Genomic DNA, 25,062 nt, shown 5'->3' with positions numbered 1-25,062 from the left:
GTGGGAGCGGGATTTTTTTGGCTGCAGCTGTGTGTAGTGAGATTTATAGTGGATGTTGTTTAACTATCATCATGTGCTCATGTACAAGCTACTCCATACTAGCATGACTCTGGAGGTGTGAGTTGAACATCAGAATAAATGCAAATAGGGCTTGTACATAGTGTCGTAAATATAAACGTGAACTTCTTATTTGATATGTAGTTTGTTAGTTTGTTGGGTGAACCTAATACAGGTAAAGATTCTAGATGGAGACTTTAAGGTTCTGCATGATCAACCCTTCTAGCATCGGACGGCTGTAAAACTGACTTACATGTTTGATTCACACCTATCTTGAAGAAATCCTTACCTAGTCTCCGGAGACTTGAAAACGAATACACTGACTTCATGCATTTGTGAGTAGTCATAATTACTTTCTACAGAATTGCATGATCATGTCCAAAACTCTTTAAGTGAAATATGATCCTAGGATAAATGCAATGTAAATCCAGAAACATTAAGTATGACCAGTACTTCATAAGTTAGCCTTTGTGAGTGCAGGCGACCTTTCCCAGTTGTATATGTGCTATATTACCAGGGTTTGCACTAGGAATGTATTGCATTGCAGCATTTATATAGCGCTTACTACACATGTGGGGTGCTGAAGCATGGGCCTACATGAGTAGCACGCTACGCCATACAGGGTGTGTGGTTGGAAGAATATTGTCTTTGTTTTGATTCTGTGTTAAGTGTTACCATATCATGTGTGATGACCACTCCGCTGCATTTATCGTGTTATGGGACGCTGCGTGTAGCACCGTGCTGGATGATGAAATGTGAGAGACAGACCCGCAGTTTTCTACTTGGGACCTGCAGTGGTGGACTATTTTAACGTCCTCTAAATTGTCCAGCAATGTGTAACAGATCACTTAAGTTATTCCATGCCTGTTCATCTTGTGATGGTTGTTTTTGGCTGTACACTGCTGGTGATGGACAAGCATCATAGCAGATATGCCTTATATGAATTTAAGAGGTATTAAGTATAATTTGTTGACGACTGCTACGTCTTATGCTTATAGAACTATGGTGAGCCATAACTGTTATATATTCAAGTACATAACTATATAATGCCATGGTGAACCATAGGTTCTTAGCTTACCTGCATATTGAAAGCGGTTTGCTGGTTGAGTTGTTTGCAGTTTGTGGGTTTCAAGCTGAGGATTGCACTTGAGGGTTCAACTGTTTTCTGCGCTCTGTTCCTCAGATGTGGGTGGTGCAGTTAGCCATGTTTTTAGGTGTTTACAGAAATGTATATACCCCCGAGTGCTTGTAATGTTAGCTTGTAGTGAGTTCCAGAGCTTGACAGCTTATACTAGGAAGCAGTGCCTCCTACTGATTTCTTATGGTAAGGTGGTATGATCGGTGATGCAAGCCTGAAGCACAGTGTTCTATTTAATTTGTATTGTTTGAATTTAACTTGTAGGCAGGGAATTTAACTTGTAGGTAGGGGCGGTGCCTCCATTAGGGCGTGGGGGCGTTGCCCCACTTACAGTTTGGCCCTCGTTGCCCCCAATTCAATTAGATGTAATGCTGCTAAAACCGTTTTGAATTACATTGAAGACCTGCCGTGGCCGGTTACAGCATCGAGGGCTGAGGCGGGGCCAGGAGAAACCAGTGCAAATCTGAGGAGTGGGAGGAACTTACAATTATTGACCGACTGACTGACAGAGTCCAAGAGTGCATGCCGGGTTGGACTGCTGCAGCTCTCCGGCCAACCTGATATGCGCATTAGAGGCCTCTCAGCGGCTCTTCAACTGTGCATACTGGAGCCGGGGGTGACTCAAAGCGCCGCAGCCCCCTGGCTCAGTATGAGCAGTGAGGTTGTCTGCCCCCAACCAGTCCAGGCGCTCCTGTAACATCAGGAGCAGTGTCTGGATTGGTTGAGCTATGCGGTACGAGTATGGGCATGTGACGTCACGTAGCGACGGTAGGAGGCTGTGTCCTCGGTGCGGAACGAAGATAGACAGGCTGCAGGCATGCGTTGCTTGCTTTGAAAAAGTGCTGCGTACTTCGATCACCTTCGTGCTTCCAATCCACACAGAGGTAAGTCAGTGAGTTGTTTGACAGTCCTCATATTTATGATCTACGTAACGATTTGTTTTTAAATATGGGATGTGGCCCGGCTCTGGCTCAGCAGATTGAATAAAACACTGGCGCGGTGGTGCTCCGGCATTCCGGAGGTCATCTGCTTCAGCCAAGTCAAATTGGCGCGCGCCGCGCGGACTTGTTAGTGCCAGTTATCACTTTAAGTGGCTTGTAAATGTGCGTTGTGGGTCTGGTGGCTTAGCAGGCCGAATAACACCGTAGTGCCTGCCTGGGCATTTTGGAGTGCAGGCATCTGCTTTAGCCGAGCCATATGTAAACAGTAGTTATTCACCAACGGACGTGGGGGCGGGCCGGAAAAAGAACAAATAAAGCAAAAGAGGCTGCACCATTCTGAGGCCACGCTGCATAAATTCACATCTCTTGATTTCCCTGTGGTTTCGTTTCCTTTCCTTTCCCCGCTGTGTGAACGAAACCGAGCCAACCCGATGCTCTGGGAATGAGTGGAGGGCTGAAACTAAGCCGCGAGCAGACACCTTTGCTGGAGATCTCGGCGGCCTGTTAGGGCACATCGCAAGCATGCACGTGCTTGTGAATACAAAATCACAATTTAGCAGCATAGATCAGCAGGTGTGAACATGTGGATGTTATCGACGTGCCTACTTCTCATTACCACAAACATATTTTTGTTATGTTGCGCCCTACATGAAGGTGAAGTCATAATAGCGCCAGATAGTATTTATAACACCAGTGTTTGAAGCGCAGGGGGTGAAAAAATCCCAAATTTCATTTACTCGGAGCATCCATTGCACAGTGGAATAGCTAAACGTGCTGTGGGCGCCACTGCAAGCAAGGGAAATAGGCCCTATGCTAACAGTCTATTAGTAAAATGCAGCCTTATTTGGGGTCCACCAGAGGCCCCTTTCCACCCCGCGCCAAAGTGCACCGGCACCTACTGCTCTGTTGACAACTAGACTCTGCCCGTTGCAAGTGAGATATTGTGGGTTGTAAGGGGGTGCAACATTGTCTGGCTCTATCATGTAGGAAGTATAATTTTTCCACGTCGTGTGAGAGAAGTAGTTACGACAGACGTCTCCTTGGGAGACAACGGTCTCACTCCCTCAAAGGAATGTGAGCAACTTTGCTATTCCAGTGCCTAAAATTGCGTTCATACTTAGTAGTGGTTAGGCAGTGGAATAGCAAAGTTGCTCACATTCCTTTGGTGAATAATTTCGTTCAGGGGGGCAGCAGAGTTATCTGAAAGATGACGGGTTTGATCCTGTTGCTTAACAAAACTATGCAATCTCTCAATTGTGAAACCGAGCAGAGCGGATAAAAGAATGGAATGAGGGAATACTGCATGTATGAAACAGTTGCTTTTCTACCAGCGTGATTAAATACTTTCTTGCATTTTGACTCAACAGCTACATGTAAAAAGTTATAAACAATAGGAAACACAAATAACACAGCCTTATTTTTAGTTGCAAGTGTTTCTTACACCTGGTAGGTCAGAGGTAAACATATACTTTAACCATATACTTTTGTCATGCACCAGAACACATATTTTAATGGTCACTCATGCCTTGATCGTATCCGCTTCAATTGTACACTAGGACATGAAACTGACTCAGCCTTTTACAGGAGTGTGGGCAGGGTGAAGACACCTTGACTGCCTGCCACAAAAAATGTCTTGGCACGGTGCTTTGTTTTTGGATGTTGCTGACTTGTGTTTATTTGCTATATTGTTGAAGTATTCTTTCCTGTAGCCTCCAAGTGTCCTGATTTGTATGCAATAAAGTCTTGCTATTAGTATGGACTTTCCATTAAAACCTCTTGCTGTTAGCCGCACCTGACATTCTGGCGCCGTGCCTGTCCCTATTACTCCCCGACCGTTGTTTACTGTTCTTTTCTGTTCTTTTCTTACTTATCCTAAGTCTGAAATTCTCCAATCTTTAATGTATGTTCCTTTGTACCATCTTCGTCACCTTTTGATCAGGGTAAATCCAGGCAACAGCTAAGCGCTGTGAAGTGGCGCTGTCTCTTTGTCACCCGCCTGTCTCGCGCCGCAGTAAACGGCAGCTCTTTGTACTCCAGGCATTCCTGTGGATAGTTTATGTTGTGAATCACCCCGTTCACAGGCAGCTCTCGTAGGTGGGAGTGGCAGCTAGTTCCCGGGGTTTGCTTGCTGTGTGCTCTCGGTGTTTTTGTGTCCCTTTGGTTTCTGCAACATTTTGCTCTCCCCTTCCCAGCAGAGGCGCAGGAGGCCCGGACGCGTGGTCTCGCGTGACAGGACGAGTAGGCGCCTCACCTGCGCACAGTCTGGTAAGGGCTCTGTCTTTATTTCACACTACACTTGTGGCGTGGGTGTCTGTAATCTCTGCTTGCCCGGGCTCTCTGATCATGCCATACAAACGGGAGAGGCTGCGCGGGTCGCATGGCACCAGTGTCACGTCTCCGTTGCATGAAGAAAGAGACTGCCTGTGTATGATTGTCTTAACCAGGTTACACTGGTCTAGGAACAAGTATGCTAACACTTGGCAACATTGTGAAAGTTCTCATTTGTGGCAAAGCTCTACACACACTGCTTTGAAAACAAGTTTACCAGATGTCATTGAGTACATTATGCTCCATTCCGGTGCTTCAATGACCTAGGCATTATGGGTGTTGTAGTCTAGGCTGATTGCCGCTGCACCTGTTGAAGCCCAGGGCTGGAATGTGGTGTCCCCCATTACATGGCTGCGTCTGGTGGTTCCGTTCGCTAATGCGTGATTCTGTGTGACTCCTCCCCCATCACATGTTGGCAGTCCATACAGCCTGTCCCACCCTTAAGATAGATAAAAGGAGTACCATATAGTTGGGTAATAATAGACATCTGTTACATAGTGCCAAGAACCTGAATATGTGCTAGCAAGGACACATGCCATGTTATTTCATGCTATGGTGTTATGTTTTGGGGTCCTCTGTAGTAACGCGGGCGCAGAGGCATGCCATGGTGAATAAGCTCCGAGGCTGGAATGGAAGCTTTTAAAAGTGAGGAGGGCAAGAATAGCGGAGTCCCCTTCCTGCTCCGAGTGACAGGCAGTAAAATGAACCCCCTTCTACCACAATATCCTCGCCTGATTTTGAAACTGCCATTAACTTCACAAACACCAAGGGAGGGGTTTAATTTGGGGGGATGGGTTTTAACGGTTTTGTTTCTAATTATTATTGTATATTTAATATGTATATGTTTATGACGCATCTAAAATGGTTTAACCTCACTGCTTACGGATGCTCATTTAAACTAACCGCAGCATTCAACACTATGTAAACAGTTGTTTTGATTCCGTCACAAACATACTTCCGAGCTGCTGTGTGTGACCCAGTGTCACGTGACACATGCAGTGCGCTCTTCCATTCACCACAGCAGCGCGGCGAACTCTGGGTAGTTGCACATCAGCATGAGTTATATCCCTGTGTGTGACGAGCTACGGGTACAGACCTTGGGTTGGACCTCATGCCATCAACGTCAGAGCATTCCATCCTCTGCCTCCTCACTATGCATTGTTGTTCTCTTTCTATGTAGCCTACTTGCATGTAGATAGCGCTTACTTCCACTGAAGGGGGTCGAAGCGCTTCGTGGTGAGTAACATGTTACTCCAGAAGAACTCCAGGTCAGTGTTGGTTATTTTGGTGTATTTGTGTTAGTATTGAGCTTTCAAGGAAACCATTCCAAGCGTTTACTCCAGTTTATTAGCAGAGGTATCAGAGCTAGAACTAGAAGTGATTCCTAGCGCACTCACAGAAGTGTAGCCTGTTATCCCTCCCGCTCAGACAGGCTCACATCCATGCAACAGGGCACAGCGGTGTGTTCACTACCAGAGGAGTGTCTTCGCCCCCAGGCTGCAAGAATACAGGAGGCACATATGACCTCAGAGTTTGAGAATTCTAAACGATGGGCGTGGCCATAGGAAAGGGAATTCCGTGTTGTCAAAGAAACCAGAAAGCCTGGAACAAAACACCTGAAGCAAAACTGAAGTAAGTAGATAGAAACATGCTAGGGACTCAGCAGACCCATTTACAGCTAAGAGCACAATTTTATCTTTACATCCGATAGCAACAACAAGGACCCCTTGTTAGGTGTGGCACCTTCAGGCAGTCTTGAATGTTTACCCAAAACTTCTTTCCAGAGTGCTGGTATTTTGAAATGATACATACAATGTTAAACAAGCACTGGTAAAGCAAATTGATCTGGCCTTGACAAGCTTAACATGCTTTTTTAATGTTTGTTTGCAAACACTTGTAATATACATTAAATAACAAGCATTTGCAATGCAATAGGTCTCGCGTTATTGAATGTTTGAGCTATTGGTGTTGCATTATTATTACCAATGCCAGTAGCTCAAACTTTAATAATGCGAGACCTATTGCATTGCAAATGATTGTTTGGACAGTGTTGGAGTTCAGCTGCAGTTCTCATCAGATTTAGGGAGTAAGTCCGATTCCTAAAGTTGCGCAATGTTGGGACGTTATATCCTTTGCCGTTACACCCTATGAATAAGCCATACATTTTTTGCCAGGCTACAATATCAAGCGTCTGACAAGTTTAAAATAATTAGGCTCATTGGCTTTAAATACAGAATGAAGCCTTCAGGAATAAGCCTTTTTAAATACAGAAACGTGTTATTTTGTTTACTAGTTAAGTGCGTATACAATCGCCTTAAACACACGGGCATTAGCGTGCCTCTGAAAGACCAATCGAATTGGCCCGCACTAGTCCTGTTTTTATGTTCACTGACAGCTCTCATATAGCTGCTGCACGCTCGGTTCGCTGCCGGATACATGCTGCAGACGGACTCCCATTAACTAAGAAGATAAATACGAAAGACATCAGGTAGGAAACATGTGAAATTGCTTTAAAGGAAAATTTTAGCGCTAACTAACCGTGTGGCTTGGTCACAGCCTTTCCGGTGCTTGAATGTTAAGCTGCCCGTCACGATCTGGGGAGTCAGCGTAATTATCGTACACAGAGACTCTCACACAGTCCCTGTCACTTGAGGAGCGATTAACTATCGGGTGATACTTTGATATTATCGTTTTTAGCTAGTAGCTAGCTAAAACGTTTACCCCATGAGGAGCTTTTACCTATTGTGCAACGTTGATAATACTATATCCGAAATCGTTCTGTTTGCCAGTAACCACAACATACTTCGATGTTTTGAACACTTGACTTAAAATTAACGTCTGAACAGACCAAGCAACTCCTGTTGTCACTAAATCTGGGTTGCTTCATGTTCTTTTCAGCTGAACTTGTGTCCTGATGTCCACAGTACTTTAATCCATATCTCTGCCCTGAAGTCAGGTGAGCAATTATGGGGTTCATTAACTTACAACACCATAAGTTCTTAGTTATTTGAATACATTTCGGATTATCCCCATTTGGGTTTATATCCACAACAGGTCCTTGGAATCAGAGTATAAAGAAAGAAAAACTTAAAAACTAGACTAAGCCGAATCAGGACCCTCTATGATTCTGGTAACTATTTTTAATTAATTTTTTATGTGTTTCAATGATGTAATCTAAATGCGTTACACATATAGTATATGCGTACTAACGTGTATACATGTCCTCAGGCAGTGCCTTCTGATTGAAATCGAGTGGCCACGATTGTAATTGAAAAATCTGTCTCATCTCCTGAATTTTAGGTGAGTTGATGGAATTATTTCCTTGACAATAAAAAGTTTTGAACACAGCTTAGATACTGATCTATATATATTTATTTTGTGTAGGCTGTTATACACTACCTATGTCCTGAAGAAGACCCGATACGACTATGCACAACGACTGGTTACTATAGGGTCGAAACGTTGACGGTTCTACAGTCCTGTATCAATTGGAACTCCTTGTACTATAAAACAATTAGGACATGTGGCTTACAAGGTTTTTCCTTTCTCTATAATTAAACTGAGGACGTTTTTTTGCGAATCTCTGCAAAAATTGTTTGTGTATTTTATTAATTATCACGTGTATATATATTGTAAATACTTGCATCCTCACCACTACACTTAGTCACCTTATTCACTTTGTCACTGCGTCGCTTCTTTGCCAATATTTTTGTATATACAGCCTTCTCTATGTTTCGTTCATATTCCAATGAATTGATAACTGAGTTGATACCAAAATGAATCTCTATAAATAAATTATTTGGTTCTTTGCAAATATTATTCATTGCGTAATATTGATTGATCTTTTCTTTTGATCTACTAATGCTGTGTTTTGTGAAATTTGATTTCTTTCAAGTGTAAATAATTACTTCCCCCTTCCGGAACCATTGTTCATTTTTTGTTGATAAAGCCCAGGTTCCTTGGGTTATAGGGTTACCCCTGTTTGTTTAATTGCAGTTCTCATCAGGGCTGTGCCCTCTCTACCAAGGCCTGCTAGTTGGGCACCCTACTACAGTGAAGCAGGATCTCATGGCCCACAGTGTAAAAGGCTTCACTGTGATCTAGCATAATGGGAAAGCACGGCTTGGCTCCTCTACTACTCTGGGAGCATAGTCCTGAGTATGTCATCTTACCGTATCAGCTTGTAAAGTCCTGGTTGTCATGTTGATTGTGAGTATAGAGTAAGCAACAACTTTTGTCTCCAGAATCTTGGATATGGCGATTAAATTTGCTATTGACCTGTAAATTTTAAAAGATTCACTTCTGAAGGCGACTTTCTTAAATAAGGGGGGTAATTTAGATGGGTTTGTGATGTATGTTAATAGTGCTTTTGCATTGTTCTACTGCTGGTGCTTTGTGGAGTAGATCCTTGGGGCCAGTTTGTAATCTTGCGTTTTATCGCCCTTATCAAGGATAGGTTGACAGCAGTTGCCAATCTAGGCATGAATACCCATTGGTGATTACTGCTCCACTAAACATATGTATGTTAAACAGGGCAACCTTTGGAAACTGTCTACCAGTATGCTTAACATGCTATTTATTGAATTCGGATGATCAAATATTTTTTTATTTACATATTCAAAACGCCCACACGCTTTGACTAACGACGATTAAGCTTCAATGGTCAAGCCCTGACGTAGAGGAGAAGGTTGAGGATGGGTTTTATGTGTTAATACTGTGCATGATACGCTGCTAAAAGGAAATTTAGATTATTGACTTGAAAAAACTAATATTGGCCTAGAGTGGAGAAGAAATACTCATTCTGTGCCTGTTACAGATACCTTAGACCATTTTTTTGGGTCCCTGTACGGTGCATAGGAATCGACATTATAGGTTAAGCATGGTCTCTCTTGGGATGACCGTTTTTGCCCATTGGTCGATGTCTAGTAAGGAGTAAAGTGGTACATACTTTGCGTGAATATCGTCCTCAGATCTTTTTTTTCTCCTGAGTTTTATATAGCGCAAACTTGACCTGAAGGTATCGGAGCGCATTACATGAGCACCAGTTGCGTTACACAAGGACACGTTAATTTTTTGTTTGGCACGGGAGATTAAGTGATTTGCCCAGAATCACAGGATGTTGAGCGTCATTGCCAAGACTCAAACCTAGTTCCCCAAATGTGAGATCTACCGCTCTTGCTGTAAGGCCACGCCCTCTCCTGCATTGTGTCCTTGACTCCTTGAATGTGACGGGATAATGCAGTTAGATTTCCTTTAGCACGATTTAATGTTTATTTGTGACCATGGAGGCTTTCTACCTACTACCTGGACATAAATGTAGTTTTTAGAAGGTCACACAATAAGGAGGTATTTCCAGTTTCTCATCTCTGCATATATATGGCTAATGCTCATATACTTTTTAGTTCTCGCCTGAGCCAGCGCATGCGCTTCTCTGGCCGAGACTTTTAGTAAGGGCTTCAGAAAATGCTACCACTGTGGCCTAGAGTTTGCGGTCACGTGCGCGTGCATGCGCGCAGCCGCCAGCTTTCAGCACCCGAGGCGTCATCTGAAGCGCAATCACTTTTGCTGCTGCAGCGCACGCACCACTCGCGTGCTTTTTTAAAAATTTCCTTTTTGCGCGTGCGCACATAACTTGCTCACCACTCGCGTGTTTAAAAAAAAAAAAAAAAAAGCGCGCACACAACTCCCGGGCATGCGTTATCACTGCATGAGGCATTTCAGCACGGAAGGTGCTGCTGGAGCCGTGTGACACCATACATCGTAAGCAATACGCTTTCCCATCTGCTTGTTTTTGCTCTTTATTTGGTATATACAATCTACTGAGGCGAACCTGATTTATTTTCAGGAGTCCTCTGCAGATCTGCAGCTGTCAGGCTGGCGGTCTGGTCAGGGTTCTCCTTTGATGTCTGCCCCAACTGCTCCGCACTACGTCAGAAAGGCATCTCCTGGCAATACAAATGGTACTGAAAGCCGATTGGAGGTAGTGCACGCAAGATGCGCGGGCCTTGTTGACACCACTTGAGAGCACTGCATGGTCAACATAGTTCTTGCTAGACGTGCTGTGGTAACAAAAACTTGAAGCGGTTCGACTGAAGTATATTTTAAGTAGGCGCATCTCTCCCTTTCACCAATTCACCCCCATAAGTGATCGATAGCATGAACTTTGGGCTAATGACCTGAAGGACATGATGTGTCGAGATATTTCTTACAATTTTTTTTCTGTAGTGTCTGTTGCTTTTCGGGATGTTAGCTCAGCTTAGAATGTTACTTGGGAATCCAGATGGAGACTGACGTACTTGGAAGATTTACCCAGTTCTAAGGCTTGCCAGTTTGCCCAATAAGTGAATTTGGGCTTTGATTTAGCCGAGGGACTCCAAAATGCAAACCACTTTAGTTGTGCTATGATTAAGCTCCAAGCACAGGTTTTACATATATCCGATCAATTAGGCGCTGCAGGTCAATCAGTGTTTGGCTGAACAAGGCTATGCCGCCTGCATATTGACTCAGAGCAGTTTCTTTCTTTCTTCCTACAGAAGGAAACTAACAACAGAGACTTGTTAATCTCCATCACATTCCGGTTCCATGTAACAGGCCGGGGTATGGGGTTTTCTCTTATTTATGCACTATCTCTTTTAACACAAAGACGTTCCTGCCAGCATTACAATATGTGTACAATGTTAATTTTTGTTCAGTGACAACGCTCTAAAGAATATTTTACAATTGAAAATCAACTGCTTGGCACTCCGATAAACAAGTAGGTCCCTTGAATTATAAAGGTAACAGTCAGGCTGAGTGCTAGACCCTGAGTAGGGAGGATCTAATTAAGATAGGCGTTTGTTATTTAATTTCACAGTGTTCAAGACCAAGTCCAGGTCCTGAGGAGAACCCCCCAGCATGATGGGGTTCGAAACGCGTTGACTCCAGCTTAAGCGATATCTATTGGGTGTGCCTCGAGGGAACAATTTCCATCCTCTTTCCCTGCAAGGACAACACCCTTTAAAATTACTATTCCTTAAGCATCAGACACGGGCAGGATAGTTGGCAAAAGCCTCTGTCAATGAACTTGTAGTGTCCGCCGAGTGCACATTACAAGTAAGGACAGGTCATTTGGAATTTATTTCACAATTTATGATTATTTAATTTGCTCACTGTTATGTTTAAAGTGTTTTGCATTCTATTGTGCTGCATTACGAATTGTTTATGCATGATTTTTTGTAATTATGAAAATGTTATTTTAAAAAAAAAAGTGTTGCACCACAAGATGACATAAAAATAATAGTTTAATCTTGTTCTTAAAAAATTCTGAAGTAAGAGTGAAATAAAACATTCAGGCCTTTGATTTGAGTGTCTAGGGTCTCGGTTTCATTAATGTGTCATAAAGAACCTTTCTGGACATCTCATATGTTGTATAGTATGTTAGTGGTACAGTCTGGCAAGTGCAAGGACCCATGCCTTCTTTGTTTAAAAAGCCTGCATATTGAAGGCAGCGTAGTTATTCCTGGGCCAGTCTAGGCAGATTTTGCTCACCACTTGGTCCAGATGACTGTTGAGGTCTGCCATATAGATGTTGAATAGGCGTGTGGCAAGGACGCACTCCCGTTTCAGGCCTATGTTGGAACTAATTTTACATGTGGTTCTCTGGCCGTCATCGACCTTGATTTGAACCCAGGTATGAGTGTATAGGTTGTTGATTGCGCCCAATAGTTGCAGGTGGCACTCCCCAGCGGGACATTTGGGATATGTTGACCCAGTGTTATTGTGCTGCTAGAACATTGTCACCGATAGTCTGCTGAGAAAAATAAATGGATAAAGACCTTGCATAACCCTTGCCTACATTTCCTTAATGTACCTAAAACTCTCCTTCACGCTAGCTAGGAAATGTAACATTCCTTACTGAAAAACAACCGGAAGCTCAAAATCTTGAACTTCACTTAACAGCTATTCCCAAGTGTATTCCAGCAACGTCTTAATCAAAAACACTGTAAAATGAATCCGTTTAAGAACTGAGCTGAAAAAAAGCAAAAATATCGCACTGCTGTTCTAAGAGCTAGCAGTGATAAATTGACCTTGGTGTTTCCTCCCAGCGCAGCGGAGTTCACCGCCACACACACCACTTGCTTTTTGTTTTTATTCATCAGAAATAGAAAGATGAGCAGCACATACACAGCAATACGTCTGTATTGATAGAGCTCCTTCAGTATCTTTTCAAAATAGAACCATGCGTAATTCACTTATACAATATATTACAAAGTAAACACTTCATATGCTACAATAGTGTTAAAGACAGCGCAGGGTTGCAGGAATCATCTCAGAAACTAAGAAGTCTTTAGAAGTCTCTGAACTAAGCGTCATTACAGGAGGAACTAAAATATCTAGAGTAGAATTTAAAAAAAAGTAGAATTAAAAAGAACAATAATTGACAATTGCAATAGGTTTGGCTTTTGTACAGTGCATCTGCAATCCCCATTACTGCAGACACCATCATTATCACCACCAACACCCACACGTCTATGCATGCATACTTCACTCACCCACCCCCCAAACGAGGGATACCTGTGGAACTGAGATTGCAAAGGACACAACTACTGATGCCTAATTATTAAACCTCAAAATAAGGGAAATTAAAACTTTCCCTTTAAGAAGCGTAGATATTTCTACATCATCTAGGGATGCTGGCAAGGAATGTGCTACCTGCTCCGATGGGCAGGATAACTTACGCCACCAGCTAAACCTGTTTTGCTCATGTCTGCTACAGCGTGGGAAGGGACACCTGACAGGATACATTAGGCGTGCACCTACAGGAGGAAACTATGAATCTGAGGCAGGCACTACTGTACTTTGTAAACAAGCGATTACACGAGGCCCTGACTCCCAACGTGGCTATAATTATACAGGAGACCAGCAAGACTATTGAAAGGGCAGGTTTCAGTTTTGAATGCCAAACACTTCATAGGCCCCCTACCGAATGAGATGGCTTGGAACCTATGGATGCCGTGATAGCTCAAGTTAGTTCAAACACCACGCGATGACACCAAAAACAAAGGGTAAGAGGTTCTGTTGCCTAAAGAGAAGGTGGACTTGATATTGCATTCTCAACTTAAGGAGCATTCATTTCATTTTGCCAGACACTTACTATAAAACAAATAATGGCACGAGCTTCATTTGCAAGTGCAATACAAGAAAGAGTGTATTATCCTTATCCTCAAAGGGGAAACAACCTTTACAACGCAACTTTTACAACGCACTACACTTACAACGCATTTTTTACAACGCAAAATCCATTACAACGCATTCCATTACAACGCATGCTACCTTTACAACGCATACCATTACAACGCATAATATTACACTACACTATCCAACACTTACCCTACAGTTGCACCCCCTGGAGTTAGAATAGTAATTTTTACCCCTATACTATCCAACACTTACCCTACTGTTGCACCCCCTGGAGTTAGAATAGTAATTTTTACCCCTATACTATCCAACACTTACCCTACTGTTGCACCCCCTGGAGTTAGAATAGTAATTTTTACCCCTATACTATCCAACACTTACCCTACTGGTGCACCCCCTTGAGTTAGAATAGTAATTTTACCCCTATACTATCCAACACGTACCCTACTGTTGCACCCCCTGAAGTTAGAATAGTAATTTTTACCCCTATACTATCCAACACTTACCCTACTGTTGCACCCCATGGAGTTAGAATAGTAATTTTTACCCCTATACTATCCAACACTTACCCTACTGTTGCACCCCCTGGAGTTAGAATAGTATTTTTTACCCCTATACTATCCAACACTTACCCTACTGTTGCACCCCCTTGAGTTAGAATAGTAATTTTACCCCTATACTATCCAACACGTACCCTACTGTTGCACCCCCTGAAGTTAGAATAGTAATTTTTACCCCTATACTATCCAACACTTACCCTACTGTTGCACCCCATGGAGTTAGAATAGTAATTTTTACCCCTATACTATCCAACACTTACCCTACTGTTGCACCCCCTGGAGTTAGAATAGTAATTTTTACCCCTATACTATCCAACACTTACCCTACTGTTGCACCCCCTGAAGTTAGAATAGTAATTTTTACCCCTATACTATCCAACACTTACCCTACTGTTGCACCCCCTGGAGTTAGAATAGTAATTTTTACCCCTATACTATCCAACACTTACCCTACTGTTGCACCCCCTGGAGTTAGAATAGCAATTTTTACCCCTATACTATCCAACACTTTCCCTACTGTTGCACCCCCTGGAGTTAGAATAGCAATTTTTACTCCTATACTATCCAACACTTACCCTACTGTTGCACACCCTGGAGTTAGAATAGTAATTTTTACCCCTATACTATCCAACACTTACCCTACTGTTGCACCCCCTGGAGTTAGAATAGTAATTTTTACCCCTATACTATCCAACACTTACCCTACTGTTGCACCCCCTGGAGTTAGAATAGCAATTTTTACCCCTATACTATCTAATACTTACCTTAAATGCAATTTATTATTATGCGTTGTAATGGTATGCGTTGTAAAGGTAGTATGCGTTGTAATGGAATGCGTTGTAAAGGTAGTTTTTAAAAATGCGTTGTAGTGTCATGCGTTGTAATGGAATGCGTTGTAATGGATTTTGCGTTGTAAAAAATGCGTTGTAAGTGCATGCGTTGTAAAAGTGTGCGTTGTAACGACATACATCCTCCTCAAAGCCCCAGACACACACTATTTGGCCGAGGTACATTAGGTTTGGTTTATTATATCGGCAACAACAACAAACAAGCATTGGCATAGCCAATAGGTCTTGCTTTTGGGACCTTATAAGTATTTAGTTATGCAGCACAATATCCTTGGTGCAACAACATCAACTGTTGCATGGCTAAACACTTATAAGGTCCCAAAGTCGAGACCTATTGGCTATGCCAATGCTTGTTTAGAAAGTTACTGCGAGAGACCGGTATGTTTTGCCCCTTGGCAATGTCAAAATACAAAGGAGTTGCTGTTCTTTTTCAAACTGGAATGCAGTAAATCAAGCAGGTTGTGGTAGCCGGGCACAAACTCATCTGTTTAGAGCCAGGCAGGAGATCGTGTTCCTGTTTTCTATCCATAGAGATGCATGATTGACAAGTTATGCATTTTCTGTCCTCTACTGAAATCTGCAGTTGTAAAGAAACCCGAACATTCCCGGATGGGATGCATCCGTGGAGTACGCTTTCAGTAAAGAAACCGGAAGATGGTCAGTTTGTTTATCGTGTGGCACTCCAGGTTCCATTGTAAAGCTTTGTGTTAAGAAGATTTTTTTTTCTCAAAGCCATATTCCTAAAGCAGGTGCGGTTGCAGAGTGCATCTCTGGGCTGCTCGGGCAAGCGTCCTTGTGAGTATAGGTCACCATGGCACATGACGTTCACTGGAATTCAACTGGAAAAAACCCGCGTCTCCCGTGCTGGAGGGTGTGTGAGCTCCTGCGGCTCCGGCATTTGGTGGCCGGTGGTTGTATGGCCCCTCCGGTGCTAGGGAGAAGGTGACTAGTGCCTTTGGGTTCTGGCTCCTGATGTGCCATTGGTACAACACACCCACCCCATCCCTGTGGGAGAGGCCATCTTATCCACCAATTCTAACTGTCTTGCAGGTGATTCTTCCCATTTCCGCTGTGTACAACCAGGCGCAAACGTATCCACCAATTGCACCACTGACTGTGGCAGAATAACCAGATGCGCCCTTCAAAAGCTCACACATTGCCCACTACTGTTAACTCCATGTATTGTACCATCCCAGGCACACGTACATTCAGCACACAATTCACTATGCACAGGACTGTGGCCTTTCTGTATTGTGCTATGGTGTGCCACTTGCAAGCACACACACTGCTAGCAGACACATTCACTATTCGTGCGATGTGCAACACTTTACCCTTCAATCATGTATTGTACTGCTCGCAAGCACACTTACACCCAGTACCCACATTCCCTGTGCACATGCTGCTCAGCACTACATCTCTCATGTAATTTATTCCTCCCAGGTATAAATCAGGGTCACTGGAATAATGCGATTTTAGCAGCTGCAGAGGTTTTCGCATAGTTATAGATTTGCCGCATTTGCCACACAATCCATCATCTGCCGCATAATCTGCAGATTTGAACCCCAAAAAATAGTTTCTACCTCAAATGCTCAAAAGCGCTCAAAAGTTACTAAAAATGCAGTGACACTTGTTGCCACGCAGTGGAAGGCCTTTTGATAAGGTTGACTAATTACATTTTTGTTGCTTATTGCTACATTTGGGTGTTAAACTGGTACTAATGAGGTGCATCCATTTCCCAGACTGTGTCAACAAGTTTGGAAATGACAAAATAATGAAGTAATACTATCACAAAATGTGCCTCATTATGCTGCATAATTTACCTTTTCTTGCCACATAATTAACTCAACCCTGCCACATAATTTGTCCCTCTTGTGCTGCATAATTCCAGTGGTCCACGCACTCTCCATGCATGCGCTGCAAAGCACTGCTCTATCCCTGTACTGTACCCTTCCCAGGCTCACATACATCTAGCACAGAGTCACCACTCCTGCCCTGCTCAGCACTTTAAATCTAACTGATACAGGCCAAGAGTGAGTTAAACACACAGCAGCGGAGCTGGTAGGCCTCACTCTAGTGACACAGGCTAAAAAGTACCTGTTCACTCCTACTGATCACAACATGGTATACTACCACCACTGCGCTCCTGGTGAAGGCAGTGGCATTTAACCACTATGGAGGGGGGGGGGGGGGGGGGGGGAGTGCTCTGGGTACCCCTACAAGACCGTAGTCTGTGAGACAGACCTATGTCATGGTGCACACGCATGATCCTGGTTTGCTTCGGACTACAAAAATCAGCATTAGGGATCTAGACAACAGTATAGCTGAGTACTCCGGTCAAGGGTGCATGTCCATTACCAGATGACTTTTCTGTCCCAAAGCTGGACACATGATGAATGTACACACACCAGCCATGCATGCACCTCAAAATCTGTGGGAAGGCCCAACATATCCATCCAAGAAAATCTGGCTTCAGACAGAGACAACCATTGGGAAAGCCAATAGGTCTCACCTGTTTTTTTTTTTTTTTACCAATGCAGACCTACTGACTTTGGCATTGCTTTTTGATGAAGCTGTCAACCAAAAACTGTAATTGCCATGTTGACGATGCTGAACAACCCCCCCCCCCCCAAAAAAAAAACATACTGATGTGCGCATAGGTGTCATGAGGCTTTGGAGATCTTGGCATCTACACACATGCTTGCACATGCATCACACACATGCTTGCACATGCATCATCACACTTAAAATTGTGGTCGGCATTTTTCATGGTGGAAGCCCATATTGAAGCTGTTTTAAACTAAAACAAAAAAAAAGTGCAGCAAAGCTTTTTTTGTTGTGTTTTTTTATTTTTTTTATTTAGGTGTGGCCCAACTGCTAATTTTATAACAATGGAGGAGCAGGTGGGTTGGGAGCGGTCAGTCCCTAAGCGGGAGTGCCTCTGGAGCAATAGAGGAGCTTTCGGGGAGGGGGTTTAAATAAAAAATGGTTGCTTGAGGGAAGCAGTGGACAACATGGAAAGCATAGCAGGGGAGAGACAGAGCAAAAAAACTCAAGCAATAAAGCGTAGTTCCCTGAATGTTGACAGTAGAAGGATAAAGTTATTCAGGCAAAAGGATAGTAAAGAGGTAGGGATAAACACAAGAGGAAGAAGACACAACATTGAATAAGAAGCAAGCAAACGAGATTGACAAGAAAGCCAACCAATGGTAATCAATGGAATGACTCAACCCAACTTTAAATATTGGTGTTGTCCACAACAGTTCTTAGCCCACAGACAGCTAAAAGCTGTCTCCGAGGGAGGCTTTCTGGTAGCAGTCCTGGACCTGTTATTTACTTCTATATTTAATTACCCTGTCATGATGATAGTCAAAAGGTCCCTGGGTTTTGAACCTTCTTTTTGTTCATTTTACTCTACCGCTGGTGTTCAATAAACATTCTGTTTCTCAAGTATCAATACTGTGAGTTTAGGAGTGCCACGTTATTTCCGTAGACTGTCAGCAGAGACCAGTGAATTCATCCTTGAGCATGTGTCTATGAATACTACACTGAGACAGGAATACAGCACATGTGACCAGAGGGCTGTGGACACTACAACATGGAGTTACATACATTGAGACTGTCAAGTCGTGTATACTAAAACATGGAGTACCCCGGCACAGACGCAGGAGCACACAGAGACTGGGAGAGGCAGTAAGATTCCTGGTGGGTAACTGAGACCGGGCATACACTGACACTGGGACTGAAAGAGATAACAATGGAACAAGGAGGCATGGACATTGGTTCAGGGGGCATGTTTTCCCTGATTGGGACAGGCAAGTGCCCAGTGCAAAACTGCTCAGTGCGGTCACATTGACACAAACACATACAATGGAATATTAAAACACTGACCCCAGGACAGGTAATCTTGGACACTATGGCAGGGCAGCACAAACTCGTTCGCTGGATAAAGGAGACACTAACTTAACAGTGGTAGAGGGCAACACTGACACATACAACTAAAACAGGACTTTTAAGGGCTTGATGGAAAGTTGCAAGACCAGGGACAAGACACTCTGACATTGGGAACATCCAGATCCGGCAGTGCCAAAAGCTCCAAGAACCCATGGAAATGGCACACGCTTCTCTACACAAAACATGTGTCCTGAATGATGCAGATCGAATTTCTATGGGTTGCCTCTACCTTCTAGGCGTTTTGGGTGGTAAAAGGAACGTTTGGTCTGCTGCTCTGTACAGTGTGGATATTATTTATAGATTGGTACGTAAGCATCCATGTGCAAATAAAAAAAAAAAATGGATCCTCTCTTCTATGCCTTTCTTAGTTGCAGGGATCGGACCTCTCAGCCGTCTTTACAATGGGGCTGTTCTGTCCATGACTCTCCAAGATGGATGATTGATGGACAGTCAGTGGGCTGCACAAGAGTGCATTTGTTGGTAAACCCCGATTTGTTTACAGCCCCTCACAAAAGGAAACCTGTATGAGCGCAGCTAAGTCAAATTGCAGTCCCCATGTGGGTAAAGTACAGGAAACCATGGGAATTTCTCCCTGTTTCCATCTCTACGCAAGTTACTCACAACAGAGGGTGAGTTAGGCTTACAGTAAATGACCAGGATAATGCTGCCAACTTTAGGTCTAGCATAAAAGCTATTGCCAAAAAAGAGATTTCAGAAGTGCTACTATAAGCAGGCTTAGGCTTTACACCACATGTTGGTTGCCTTGAATACAGTACCGGACGTTGTGTGCTTCCACTGAAAAAGAGTGCTGGCTTTACACTTTTTGCCTTGTGGGAAAGTTTACGCTGAAAATAGCAGAACGGTGTTGGTTGTGCTGGTAATTCCAAAACTACGGCAACAGGCTACATCTTACGGTACAATAGAGGCAATTGGCCTCCTATTTTTATTGTGAAAATCATATGTTAATGTCCATAGCCATGTAAGGGTGGATTTTTAGTACTGTGTATTAAACCCTTCAGAGAGGTACTTTTGTTGCATGAAATAACAGATTATCATAGTAGGTAAAGGTTTTGGTGTTGGTTCCTCTCTGCGTGAGACCATGGATATGTGCACTGTGTTAACCCTTGTTGGGTCCTCTCACGAGATAGTGTTTCAGTTTGTCAAATGTTACTTTTTTAGGTCGAGCCTAGAGCCTGCACACACAAGCTGCTCTGCGAGACTGGTTGTGGTGGTGTAGTGAATAGAAACTCCGCCCATATATGCCATTGGCTTGTCATTGTTTGTTCTAAATGCTGGCTTCTGATTTGCAAATAGCCTTGTTAGTCCCACCTTAGTACCACCTCCTCTTCATTTGTCACCTCCCATGGCGACTGGCCCCTTTACTTCGGTTGTTACATGGTACGTCTTATTTACAATGCATGCACTATTTTCATTAATGAGGTTCTCCTACTGCGTTGTCCGTGCCTTCTCCCCCCACCCCGCCCTTTCTCCCGTTGTCCGTGCCTTCTCCCCCCCACCCTGCCCTTTCTCCCGTTGTCCGTGCCTTCTCCCCCCACCCCGCCCTTTCTCGCGCTGTCCGTGCCTTCTCCCCCCACCCGTCCTTTCTCCCCTTGTCCGTGCCTTCTCCCCCCACCCCACCCTTTCTCCCCTTGTCCGTGCCTTCTCGCTCCCCTCTACCCCTGCCCGTTGTCCATGATGCCAATCATTTGCAATGCAATAGGTCTCTCGTAAATGCAAGACCTATTACATTGCAAATGCTTTTTTTATTTTTTGTTTACTTTTTAACTATCGCATTGTTTATCATTGCATAAGAGCTCCTGAATGTTAGCTACCCTAAAGTCCCTCAGGGGTCTGAGTGCTATGCTGAATGAGACTTGCATATATGTGGTGCCACGGAGAACATGACTAATGTGTGGGTGCCATAAGAAATGGGATCTGGTGAGTCGCACAGCCAAAGTTTAAAATGCTTTGTAACGTGCCAGGGAGCGGTTAATGTACACAGCAGGGTGCGAATCAACGAGTATCCGGTACCAACAGAATAACCACAAAGGTCTTAGAGAACGGTCACCCCATCATTCCCGGCTGCGGTCACGCCGCGTTTAGCTATAACACCCAACCTGAACAGAAACGAAGTGGGCCTGCCTAACAATTCTTAACAGACATGATAGGGTTAAGATCTAGCCCCTTCTCCCACAACTTCCCTGTCGTCAGAAAAGCAGACCACAGCGCAACAGGCTCCCGCTGCCCGGCCCGTAACTCGCTCATCTCAGGAAGACCTCCACCAGCCAAGCCAAAACAGCACCATTGCTGAAGAAAGACATCTTGCACAAGCTGAGTTTATCTTCACTTTCTTAAAGTCATCGTGTTTTGGGAGTTTCCAACAACTTCAGTCGTAACCTGTTGGCACAAAATAAATCTGCATCTAGGAAGTCATTTCGCTGTCTTTAAAAGGTCATCGGCCTGGACAATCGAAGAAGCAGTCAATTTGCATTAAACCAAGGTTGCAGTAGGCAGAGTAACAGCTCTTCTACCTGGCGAAACTCGCGGGTTCCCTACCATAAAACCAATGAGCGGTCTGCATTACTTCTAACAGTAACCGCTTTCTGTAGGGTATAGCCCCGCCAAAGGCTTCGTATCGAACCAATGCGGCGCCCCTAGCAGGGAGCTGCATCACCACGTGAGATGGGTCCATAATGGGTGCAGCCGCAGATCATCTCTTAGGAAATGCAAATCCCAAGTCCCATTTCGAAATAAAGACCAGTGTTCCATGCAGTTCTCTGCAGCGAACATAAGATAACATGCCTGTCCAGATTTGAAGTTTCCATTGGCAGGTTAAACAAGCATTTGCAATACAATAGGTCTCCCATTTGCGAGAGTTTGAGCTATTGCCACTGTAAACAACAAAGCCTTTTATTTATGTGTTTTGAAAACCTGCAAATGGTGCGCAAATACGCACTTTGTACTTATCATTACTTCGGAGAAACAAGGCTGGCAGTTACTCCTGTAAGCAAGGACTATAAATACAAAGTGCGTGTTTACGCAGTGCTTGCAGGTTTTTAAAACACATAAATAGAAGACATAGCCATATACAATGGCAATAGCTCAAACTCTTGCAATTGCGAGACCTATCGCATTGTAAATGCTTGTCTACATTTGTAATTTTATGACTGTATGCCTGATGGTTGCTTTGCTCAATACCATAGGCCTGAATTGTTTACAGTGACAAGCCAATGATGCTCACAACAGGCCTGGTTTGTTAAGTGTTAAGTCCAGTGCCATACATCGGATCCGTTTAGCAATAAAAGTTATGACAAACTCCGAAGGTCCTGCTTATTTGCTGTGAAAAGCATTTGTTCAAGGCAATGGGCCTATTGCAGGGTACCTTTTATCACACTGTTACAATTTGTGCACAAGTATTTTGTTACATGAAATGTGACATATTAAGATAGTAGACAAGAGTTTTGGTATTGGTCCACCCTTCTGACAAACGGGGGGGGGGGGGGGGGAGGTTAGAAGATTGTATTCTGTGATAATCTTGGTTAGGCCTTTTGAGACGCATTGCATATTGTTTTGCCATAATAATTTTGTACATATTTGTGATTCTATAACTGTGTTCTTGGTTGCCAGCTTATGCGCACTCCAGGAGACCTGTTTTAGTTACAGTGCCAAACTAATGGTAACGTTACATGCCATATTGGTTCATTGGGAAATGTTATTTCAGATTCCATAGGTTTGATCTGTTTATTATACAACACTTTCAATAGGCATGACTTATTGTAAAAAGCATATTCTGAAGGCATTAGTTTAAGGGTGGATTATTACACTATGCCAAAAGCCGGTTCGCAGATATTTTGTTATATGAACTCTCACCGAATATCTCAGTAGGCAAGGGTTTTGGTGTTGATGACTTACTTGAAGAAAAGACGGGGATAGGAGATTTGCAGTATGAAAATCCTTGTTAGGGCCTTTTACGAGTGATTTTATATTGTTTAGACATCAGTACTTTTGTACAAATTTGCTATGTTATTCTGGCATACCTCATGGTTGTCTTGTGGAAACGCTTAAACTCCATAGACGATTGAGTTTAAGCATTCCCACAGATAACTCTTCGAAGAGAAAAACAAAGTTTAACTATATCACATGGCCTTTGAAAATGACATATTAAAAAGAGGAATTGGCAACCATATGGTGCCAAACGTGAGATCCTGAACCTATCCTGTGAGCCATGACGCGCGTAGTGCATCAACTGGTGGAAAGGCAGAAGAAAATGGAATGGGTACTGTAATGGTATATCATCACCTTGCAGCAGGATCATGACAATCTTCAACAAGCTGTCAAAACACAAGGCGAAAAATTACAACCATTGTAGTCTGACCAGACTAACATGTTAAATCAAATAAGAGCTGCCCTGACCCAGAGTAAATGAGGGGTGAGTCAACCCCCCTCTGTAGTACTGCAGGCATTTGCTATGGGAGGAGAGATCCTAGTTTGTTTTTCTTAGCTTCGAAAGAATCAATCAAGCTGCCAATTGGCTACAGGAAAGGTGGGGGCCATGATTTGGGTTCCTTTTTAATCAAAGCTATAAAGGCAGCATTTCAGTTGGCTAATACAACAGGTAGCACACCTTACCTTGCGATTAAAATGGAACCACAAGGTATTGACAAAGATAGTTTATGTTTCTGCAGAAAGGGGAACCAGTCGGAATGCTCCTCATGCTCTGTTTTTAAATATTAAGGATTGGGCAGTAAAGTGGTAGTCTTCCCAGAATGCCAATAAGGAAGAGTGGAGGGAGAGGATGTAGCCTAACGGCTACGGCCGTCGCCCTCAAATCTGGGGAACTGGGTTTGAGTCTCTTTAGGGACGCTCAACATCCTGTGATTCTGGACAAATGACTTAATCTCCCCGTGCCTAACAAAATGAATGTGTCCTAATGGAACGCAAATAGTGCTCATGTAAAACGCTCTGATACCTCATTTTGGGTCAAGTTTGCGCTATACAAAACTTTGGAAAAAATGATGATAATGGATAAACTCTATCCAGAGCAGATCCTGGAAGCCTTTCCCAGTACCATACAAAGATGACTGGGTCAACACAATGGCTTAAGTGTACTTCAAACCATTGAGATGGCAACTGCCTATTGAAGAGCCCAGGGCCATGATCAGTATCGAAAGAACAGAGAAAATATTGATAATTTCCACTAGACATTCAGACCAAGTTACTTTCCAAAAAGGGGAAGGTTCAGCTAAGCCTACTGCAAATAAAAATCACGTTATCTACCAGAAACCGCAGGGCGCCATATCACACGATACCGTCCTCAAAAGAAAGCAGAAGCCATGGAGGTTGGATGGATTCAGAAACCAATATATTGGACTCAGAGTCCTGGAAATTCCAATTATTGCTCTGGTGAATGGGTGAAAAATAAATTCTCTGCTTCTGCTGGGGTTCTTGTAGAAGCCCAGCAAATTCTAACATGAAAAAGGGTAAATATACAGTCTTCACACGGGGATCAAAATGGTTATCCACTGGCTGTAGTTAAACTTAAGACACCCTTACTAGTAGGGGTTCCATTGGAGGGCGGTGTGTTAGATTACCTACCTGAGACTTTTATTGTAATCACAGATTCTGAAGGCTTAAAAGTATTATTAGAGGGGCTCTTATCCGAAAATACCAAGTGGTTAAAAGAGGCACCTTTTCATGACATTGAGATGCCTATAGAAGACACACGGAAGATATAAAAGTCTAGCAGGGAGAGAACAAAGGATAAGAAAAGGGGAAGGGTTTTACCAAATGGTTACTCTCCCTGGATGGTTGGAAAAGAGGCAAACTTTCGTGCAGTGCAATTTCGTTTTGATTGGTCCCCTTTCATTTTTTTACTACTTATTCTAATGTCATTTTTATGGCATACTACAGCTACTCAGATTGTGTTAATGAGTTGTTTGCTTCCTGCTCATATAATCTGCAGTGCGCCACATTCCACGCATCCACCGCTCCTTGACCATGCAGTCATCATGGAATGGCATTGCCCCCATGTGAGAAAGTGTGTTTCTGTTGCAGTAAACCCC

At 43.4% G+C, this 25,062-nt stretch overlaps 1 protein-coding gene across 9 annotated transcripts in view; it reads left to right on the top strand.

Moving 5' to 3' along the window:
• The window catches only part of CPNE3 (copine 3), a 434,216-nt gene that overhangs the window by 58,559 nt on the left and 350,595 nt on the right, over nt 1–25,062 (top strand). Inside the window, exons 1-3 of one of the 9 annotated variants that reach the window (XM_085605325.1) lie at nt 7,363–7,420; nt 7,519–7,594; nt 7,693–7,764. The exons of 5 other annotated variants lie outside the window; for them this stretch is intronic. The gene's annotated coding sequence lies outside the window, so the exon portion shown is untranslated. Of the gene's footprint in view, nt 1–1,702; nt 2,080–4,294; nt 4,402–7,362; nt 7,421–7,518; nt 7,595–7,692; nt 7,765–25,062 lie in introns of those variants that run through there. 3 more of the 9 variants (XM_085605323.1, XM_085605321.1, XM_085605324.1) reach the window with 3 other exon arrangements.

The sequence above is a fragment of the Triturus cristatus genome, chromosome 5_1 (genome assembly GCF_964204655.1).
Source record: "Triturus cristatus chromosome 5_1, aTriCri1.1, whole genome shotgun sequence".
Classification (NCBI taxonomy): Eukaryota; Metazoa; Chordata; class Amphibia; order Caudata; family Salamandridae; genus Triturus; species Triturus cristatus.
Note: the sequence above shows the minus strand (reverse complement) of the source record. Positions and strands in the feature narration are given on the sequence as shown.